The sequence below is a fragment of the Orcinus orca genome, chromosome 7, assembly GCF_937001465.1.
Source record: "Orcinus orca chromosome 7, mOrcOrc1.1, whole genome shotgun sequence".
Classification (NCBI taxonomy): domain Eukaryota; kingdom Metazoa; phylum Chordata; class Mammalia; order Artiodactyla; family Delphinidae; genus Orcinus; species Orcinus orca.
In genome coordinates, this window is record NC_064565.1 from 119,234,515 (window position 1) to 119,243,607 (window position 9,093).

The 9,093-nt window shown below is 48.3% G+C and overlaps 1 pseudogene; it reads right to left on the minus strand.

Annotated features, from left to right (window-relative positions):
* Positions 1–7,625: 7,625 nt before the first annotated feature.
* Positions 7,626–8,626, minus strand: LOC101269425 (proliferating cell nuclear antigen-like; annotated as a pseudogene).
* Positions 8,627–9,093: the final 467 nt, after the last annotated feature.

The following is a 9,093-nucleotide window of genomic DNA, read 5'->3' on the forward strand; positions in this document are numbered from 1 at the left end:
TCAGGAATACATCTACGTGTGGAACAACTCCTACAGAACACCCACTGAACGCTGGCAGAAGACCTCAGACCTCCCAAAAGGCAAGAAACTCCCCACGTACCTGGGGAGGGCAAAAGATAAGCAGAGCGGCAGTGAACAGACAGCAGAGAAGAGCCCTGGCCTTGGCCTCCCGGGAGCAGGACCCCGCTTCCCGTGGACCTCCCACCCGGCCACACCCAACAGCCCCTGCCCACCTGCAGGAGGACCTCGCCAGGGGACAGGTTCCTGCTTCATTCACGTGAGGAATGAGGTGTTGTGTGTAAGACGCCATGAAAACGTCCCCGTGTTTTCAGTCATTTCTTAGATGCTATGTTTTGGAGCATTTCATTTGCAGAATTCCTCAAAATTAAACTGTCAGATATTTACTAAAAACAAAACAAAACATTAACTTCTATGGAAACAAACATGCCCACTCTACTCGGCGGTGAGAGTGGCGCCCTGTCCCAGATGCCCGGGAGTGGGCACCGTGGACCCACGGCAGCTGGAGGGGACAGGCGGGGCCCCGGCCTGTGAGGGCTGGACCGCAGGGCACGCACCCAGCCATAGGACTCAGGGACAAACGCTGCGGCGGAAGATGAGGTCCTCTGTGGGCGGGGCTTCAAGGGCACAAACGTGTCCGGAGCTCGCTGTGCAGCAGTGACGATGATCGCGGACACTCGTCCGTCTCAAAGTAAGTGTCCCGGCAGCGACACAGAAGAGAAATGATGGGATCAGACGTCTCCACTGTCTGTGCGAAAATTGAAAGACACAATCCATTGGCTCTGAGAGACACTAAGACCCGTGAACTCAACAGCAGTGCCTCTCGAGACACGGTCCATGCATCTCTGGGGCTCCAAGACCCCCTTTCAGGGTGTCCACATGGTCAAAACTATTTCCATCACAGCGCTGGAAGTCATGTCTCTTTTTGCCCTCGTGGTATGAAGGTAGTGATGGGGAAGCCACAGAGTTTCAGCTCGGATCCCGGCAGCCGCCCCAGACAGCGCAAACAGCCCCTGGATTCGTCACCATTTAAAAACTGCAAGTTTTACTTAAGGATGCCCTTGATAAGAAATAACATTTTAAAATTGTATTAAGTCTTGACCCTCTTTTCCACTTTTTCAGTGTCTGTGTGACAGAAGGCGGCTGCACACGGAAGATGATGGGACGCTGGAGAAAAACGCCTGCTTCGCTGGACAGTGCGCGGTTCTCACGGACGAGGTCCTCACACATCTGTGGTTACTCCGACCTGTGTGTTTAGCAGATATTTTCTCAAAAATGAACGAAGTGAGCCTGTTACTTAAGGAAAACAGCTGACAATACTTGACATCAGTGATCAGATTCAAGCTTTTTCAAATGAAAATTAGAATTTTGGAAAACATATGTCTGCACCATGAGCTTGACAGCTCCTCCGCACTTGTCTGATGAATTGTTGGTGATATTAATGAATGTGATTTCTTAAATGTTGTATCAGGAACTGTATCAACATTCAGAAAATCTGCATAACTCAGTGAAGAAATAGTTTCCAAGTGACCCATTGTGACATTAATGTAAATCTGTACCCAGACGGTAAATCGTGCCCGAGTAGAAGATCCCCTCTAAGTGTGAGATGGACCGATGGATTTTAATAGAACTGAGCACACAGTGTTCACTTTATTAAGTACTATAAGGTTTCGGATTCCACAGTCCAAGAAGCTTTAAGAAACTACCACTTGTCAAGGTCGGGTGTATTATCAAAGCAGAATGCATGCCGTTATCTGGAAAAGCCACCAAACGCTCCCCGTCTGCCACTGACATGTCTGTGTGAGGCCAGATTCCCTTCATTCAGTTCAACCAAAATGACATCTCCAAGAAGATGGAGCTTGGAACCAGATAGAGCAACAGCTGTCTTTTCCTTTAGACCAGATGTGAAAAAGAATTGTAAAAGGTAAAACAATGCCTTTCTTCCCACTAGATTACTTTTTTGGCGGGGAAATATGCTATTTTATTCATAAAAATATGTTAACATGTAATGGGGTTATTATTATTGCTACATGAATTAATAGGTATTCTATTAAATTCTCAGTGTTACTCTGTAGTAAGGTGAATATCAACAGATATAACCACACACCAAGAAGTCTTTGGGGTCCTTGACAATTTTGAGTCACGACGCCCACGGGTATGAGAACGGCTGCTCGGCCTGGGCACCTCCCCCAGGGCCCGCGGGTCCCCCGGAAGAAGGAGTGAGGTGGGGGCCTTGTCCCAGGAGACACATGAGCCGGGGAGCCCTTCATCAGTTCTGTCTGTTCATTCATCCATTCGTGCATTCACCGACCTTTACTGAGAATGCTGCGTGTTGGGCCAGGGCATGATGGGCAGTGGTCCTTTGACCTGTGGGTGGACGTCACCATGATGCCTGGCTCAAGGAGAAGCGCAGGGTGAGGGCTGGTCAGCTCCATGCACCTCCATCCCGGGCATGAGGGCCCCAAAGTCACCCACAGCTTAATGACACAGATGTGATGGATACCATCTTGCTGCAAGAAGGTTTTGGAAACAGTACTCTTCAATTAATTTTCAATTAAATTTTGTTTGAAATGCTCTCTGGCCTGGAAACTGTTGAGTAGACGCAGCTCACAGAATCAGTGTCGACAGCTCTGTCCGTCTCCCTGGAGGAGCAAGCAGTAGAGTCCCCACCCCCATGCCTCCCCCCGCCGCCCTGGGAGTCAGACGAAGGAAGCCCCGTCTTCAAGAGGCATTGTCAGCTCTGCTGCTTCTCACTGCCCTAAGCACGCCCGCCACGGGCACACACACCCCACGAACGTGCCCCGGGCACTCCCGCAGGCACATGCTCCCCTCCCTCCCATGCACGTGGCTCCCACACCTCCATACACATGCACACACCTCCCTACCCCCACAGGGAGCAAAACTATCTAATTTTTTTTTTTACAAAACTAAACTTTCAGACGTTATTGACCAATAAAGCAGCGACTCCCCATTAAGTCAGTGAAGAGAAAGAGGAGAAGGAAGGCACCGCGGGGCTGGCGGGGGCACCTCCGCTCCATCCAGAGGGGCCCAACCCCTCCCTGCCCGTCCATCTGCCCTGGAATGGAGAAGACCTTCCGCCCTGAAGCCAACAGCTTTCGAAAATCGCCCTTTTTGTGCATTTGTGCCTGGGAGTACCTCTTCCCAAAGGGAGCCGTGATGATTAGCTGCGCTCTGAGGGAAAATATTTGCTCTAATGGGGTCACTTGTCAACAAGGCCAGGCTTGGCACTGAAGACTCCACTTTCCTCCTTATCGTCTGGTCCCATTCCCCACGGGTGAGGCTGTTCGTGACACCAGCCTTGCTCCTGCACACTCTCCCTCCATCTGCCAGGCAGCAGGGATGGTCACCAGATCCCCACACCTCCTCCAGGGAGCCCTCACCCTTTGTACGTCCAGGCTTCAGTGCTGCGTGGCCAGCCCGGAGCCAGGCCCTCAACTGCTCTTTCCAGAGCCATATCCAGGGCTGGGGGTGGAGTGATCCTGATCCCCCCCCCCCGGTCTCTGCCGGACTCTACCTGAAGGGGACGGTCCTCGGATCGTGGAGCAGACCCCTACTCCGCTGCCCGGCCTCCACCACCTCCTGCTGTGCTTCCTGCCTCATCAGCCGCTCCTGGCGGCCCACAGCTTCTGGGCTCAAGGGGGAGGTGGGCTTCCTCTGCCCCTGTCCCGCTGGGCCCAGCATTCTCCTCCTCCCTCTAGCCTGAGACTGAGCCCTTCATTCCCAGCCGGTGTGGCCACAGTGCAGCTCGTGGACCGAGTGCCCTTCGGTTGCCCAGCATCTCCAGTCCTGGGTCCTGCGGGACCCTGAGTCCTCCCGCGGCGGGTCCCCACACCCATGTTCCCACCTGCCTCTCAGGCTGAGACTTCGATCTGAAGGACTGGCAGCGCTTCTGGGTCCCAGGAGGGAGACAGAGCACACCGGAGCCCCCGTCTACGCAAGACTCACAGCTTATCTGAGGGGGCGTGTGCCCCCGTGGGCCCAGTTAACCACCTCGGGACCCGAGATATTACACCTGCAGTGACAGGGTGGAAATGGCTCAGACTTTGCCCTCCGGGGCCCTCAGGGTGGGACAGAGGTGCCACTTACCAAGAGCTCTGGGCAATTAAGCACGAAATATTCATTCAATTATTTGCCTAACAAATTAACTCAGTTCATCATGAAAAATGCAATTAATTTTATTTATCGGGTCCATGAAAGGCAAAGCAAGCCAACTTTAAAAATGCATATAATATGTACAGCAACTATTTCTAGCACAATAAAGACAATTCTTTTTAAAAATAAAATCTAGTACTGGTAAGAGCATATCTATAGCAACTGTTGGGTAGTTATTCTTGTCTAGTTTTGAGCAAATGAAAAGTCCGTTCTATGCAATGGCCCTCAGTGCACTCTTATAATAAAACGCGGAGTGCTTGCAAGCATTGGCAAGCCCCGCCGTGTGCTTCTTGGACGGCGGATCCTTGCTTCCTCACCTGGCACCAGCCAGAGGAAGGCTCTCGGACACCGGGCACTCACGGTCCTAGGAGGCAGGTGGACATGCTGGGGCGGGACCTCACGCCATAGGCATTACTCCCCTTGTTCCCCCTCCCCCTCCCCCCCATGGCTGATCACTGAACGTGGCCATCGTGCATCCCCCTCCTTGCACGTGGCCACTCTCGGGGCCAGCCCACTCATCTTTCTTGCCCAGAGTTCTGTCTCCCGTCCCCAAGTCTGCACCAGAACACCTGGCCATGCCTTTGTCTGCTAACACCCAGCCTCCTCCCTGCTTCCCCAGTGGTACCCAAATCCTTTGAGAACTGGCCGTGGTCCTCATCTGCATTGCCCGCCCCCTGTGGGCGTGACTGCTCTCTCCCAAGGGCCGCTGCTCACCGCGTCTTTCCATGGAAGGCTCTCTCCTTGGAAGTGCTCTGTGCTTCCCCATGCCAGACTGTCAAGCTCGTCCTCCTCTTGCACACGCCTCAGGCCAACCTGGCCTCCATCGTGCAGGTCACTTCCTCACCTTCCCCGAGGACTGGAGGTGCCCACTCCCATTGCCCTGTTCCTCCAACCCAGGGGCCCTACAAGTCTTTGTCATTGTGTCTCCTTCATCCTTCATCCACCTTCATCCTTTAAGGGAATAAGTCCCCACAAAAGGCTACTTATGCTAGAGAAATTACTTTTGCATAAACGTAATTATTGGGACCTATCAGATCTACTAAAACTTCCAAGGCTCCTCAACAAGGCTCCCTAGGCCCATGAAACACTGCCCTGTAACAGTGCTAGTCTTACAAAGCTGACGGAACTTTGGGTATTTAAGCTTCTGTCAAGTGTTAGTTTCTGCTAGCAAAAATGACAAAATATTATATATTTGTTCTACTCTCCCCTTTTCATTTCTTGAGCTCAAGTCATAACACCAAAATAAGTTTGGCAAATGAATCCCCCAAAATACTTTGTCCCCTGCTGTATCTGGAATACTTGTAATCACTATATCTAATGTCATATCAACCTGCTCTAGACTGAAAAAATAGCTCATTTACATGAGCTGCTTGAATTGTGAATTTTCTAGGATACCTGCAACCATCGGGGTCCAAATGAAGGCAGTGTCCTGTGATGCTTGAAACTCAAAGTGGCTACTCCTGCTGCAAAGATTCGGTTGACTTTGTAAATTATACAGCAATAGACTGAATAGAGTTCTCAAAACTGTGCACAACACATGCTGCTTCTTTCTTAAGAGTCACTGTTTTGAGACTTCTCTGGTGGTCCAGGGGTTAAGACTCCTCACTCCCAATGCAGGGGGGCACAGGTGTGATCCTTGGTCAGGGAACTAAGATCCCACGTGCTGCACGGTGCCGCCCACAAAAAAACATTAAAAGAAAATTTATTTATAAAAATAAGAATTGCTGTTTTAATGTACAAGTTGCCACAGGATAATAATCTTTTAGATGAAAGTTCTGTGCTCAGTACTTTCTATACATCAGTTCAAATCCTAAGCAGAGCTCTTTTCGCTTGGTACCACTAATTTCATCTGCATTTTACAGGTAGGGAAGCTGAGGTCCAAGAATAAAAATGAGTTTGCCTAAAGCTACATAGGTAATGAGTGGTGGGTCCAGGACTTTACCCTGAGTCTTTCTGACACCTAAGCCTGCACTTTTAACCACTGTGTGTGTCTGAAATATGTCTGCACATCTGTGTCCCCCATTAAACCGTTAGGTCCCCTGAGGAATGGACTGTGCCTAATTTGTCTGGGTAACGCGGAGCTGTCACAGCCACTCACATCCCAGACACTCAGTGAAACTCACATGGTGCAGATCCGGTTAGCATCTCAGCTCGTGTCAGAGGGTACATCTGCTGATTCAGACCAGACCAGATCCGTCTGTATCCCCGGCAAGCAGGAAGACATGGCATGAGTCTGTAGCTCTGAGCCAGGCATCCCTGGGGCCTCATGGTGTGGCCAGGCTCTGTCTCCAACAACTGTCTTGCAGTCCAGTTTTGCGGGACATGGGGACATAGGAATTGGGTCTCCGTGTCCTGCAAAGCCCCTCTTCTCGGGACTGCAAGCAGTCTCTTCTTTTTTTTTTTTTTTACTTTTTAAAATGTCAAGCTTTATGAATGTATAATTTACATATGATAAAGTCCAATTGGATTCGTTTTGACAAATGCATATAGTCTTGGAGCCATCATCACAACGTAGATAAAATATTTTCATCACTCCAGAAGTTTCCACCAGGCCCCTCTGCAGTCAATATCCTTCTCCAACCCCAGGCACACAGAAGGTAATGAATAGTTACCTACTGGATACAGTGAGTTCTATCATCGCTGCAAGTACAACAGAAATCTGTCATTTAATCTACCAAACACAAAATACACCAGCAAAAGGGACTACGATAAAGGAATTCTCAATATGCAGCATATGCCAACTTGTGAGCTAGGAGCACAATTGCTGCTGGGTCTTTTTCACTTTCTTGGTTGACTCCAACATCCATGGAATTTAAGCCACCTTCATCCTTTAAGGGAATAAGTCCCCACAAAAGGCTACTTATGCTAGAGAAATTATTTTTGCATAAACGTAATTCTTGGGACCTATCAGAGCTACTAAAACTTCCAAGGCTCCTCTACAAGGTTCCCTGGGCTAATGAAACACTGCCCTGTAACAGTGCGAGTCTTACAAAGCTGACGGAACCTTGGGTACATTAAGCTTCTGTAAAGTGTTAGCTTCTGCTACAAAAATGACAAAATATTATATATTTGTTCTACTCTCCCCTTTTCATTTCTTGAGCTCAAGTCATAACACCAAAATAAGTTTGGCAAATGAATCCCCCAAAATACTTTGTCCCCTGCTGTATCTGGAATACTTGTAATCACTATATCTAATGTCATATCAACCTGCTCTAGACTGAAAAGATAAGCTTTTACATGAGCTGCTGGAATTGTGAATTTTCTAGGATACTTGCAACCATCGGGGTCCAAATGAAGGCAGTGTCCTGTGATGCTTGAAATTCAAATGACTTTTATTTAAATTGAAAACAATACTTAAAACTGCATTTAGAGTCGAAACTCTTTTGTTTATAAAAATTATAAGGAGTATTCCTAGGTGAGGCAAAGTATTACTAGGTTAACAAGACCAGATTTAACTTTGGACTTTACTCTTTGAACAAATTGTAGAGAATGGAGAAAAAAAAAAGTTATTTACAGAAAACAATATCTACATATGTACTCAGAGGTACAAAGACAAAAGAGACTTAAGTATGTGCTGGCATCTCAGAAGCAGTTCTCAAAGAGCTTAGTTTTATTTCCTTGAATTTGAATTTTAAGAATGTCTAAGATCCTTCTTCATCCTCAATCTTGGGAGCCAAATAGTACTTTAAATGTCCCATATCAGCAATTTTATACTCTACGACGAGGGGTACATCTGCAGACATACTGAGCGTTACTGTAGGAGAGAGTGGAGTGGCTTTTGTAAAGAAGTTCAGGTACCTCAGTGCAAAAGTTAGCTGAACTGGGTCATTCATCTCTATGGTAACAGCTTCCCCTTCTTTATCAACATTCCTCATTTGTGACAACTTAATATTTCCATTTCCAAGTTCTCCACTTGCAGAAAATTTCACTCCATCTTTTGCACAGGAAATTACAACAGCATCTCCAATATGACTGAGATCTCGGCATATACGTGCAAATTCACCAGAAGGCGTTTTTACTACACAGCTGCACTCTTGTTCTGGAATTCCAAGCTGTTCGACATCTAAATCCATTAACTTCATTTCATAATCTGAAACCTTTTCTTGATTTGGAGCTTCAAATACTAGTGCCAAGGCGTCCGCGTTATCTTCAGCCCTTAGTGTAATGATGTCTTCATTGCCAGCACATTACAGTATTTTGGACGTGCTGGTGAGGTTCACGCCCATGGCCAAGTTGCGGTTGCAGCGGTACCTGCCGAAGCCCTCAGAGCGCAGGGTGAGCTGCATCAAGGAGACATGGGAAGAGTCCATGCTCTGCAGGTTCATGCCACTCGAGCTGATGTCCCAGAATCCCAGAAGGCCTCATTGATGAGGTCCTTAGGTGCCTCAAGCACCTTCTTCAAGATGGAGCCCTGGACCAGGCGCGCCTCGAACATGGTGGCGGAGTTGCAAGGACACGGCTACTGGCGGAAGGAAGGAGGAAGGTGTAGCCGACTTAGGCTTCAGAAGATGAAAGCGACTGGGGGAACTAACCCATGAATGCTTGAGACGGAGGAAGCCCACAACCAGCCCGCCGCGCCTGTCGCAGTTTAATCAAGCAGTCTCTTCTTACCCCGAGCCTGGTGACCTCCTCAGAGATGAATTCCTTTGAACCCTTTACAGAAGTCAATTCCTTATCGATTAGCACTTAACTCGTAATAGGGTTTGGGGTTGGGGGAGAGGGATTGGAAACAATAATTAATAAGAATAAGCAACAATAATAGTAACTACTTTAGATTCCCAACTGCTCATTCTTTTTAATAGTAATGCTTATTCTCTTTATCAGTTCTTAAATTTATCAGTATCTATCTCTTTACTGGACTCTCCTACACCAACCCCCTGCCCTATAGCATGTGGGTATCAT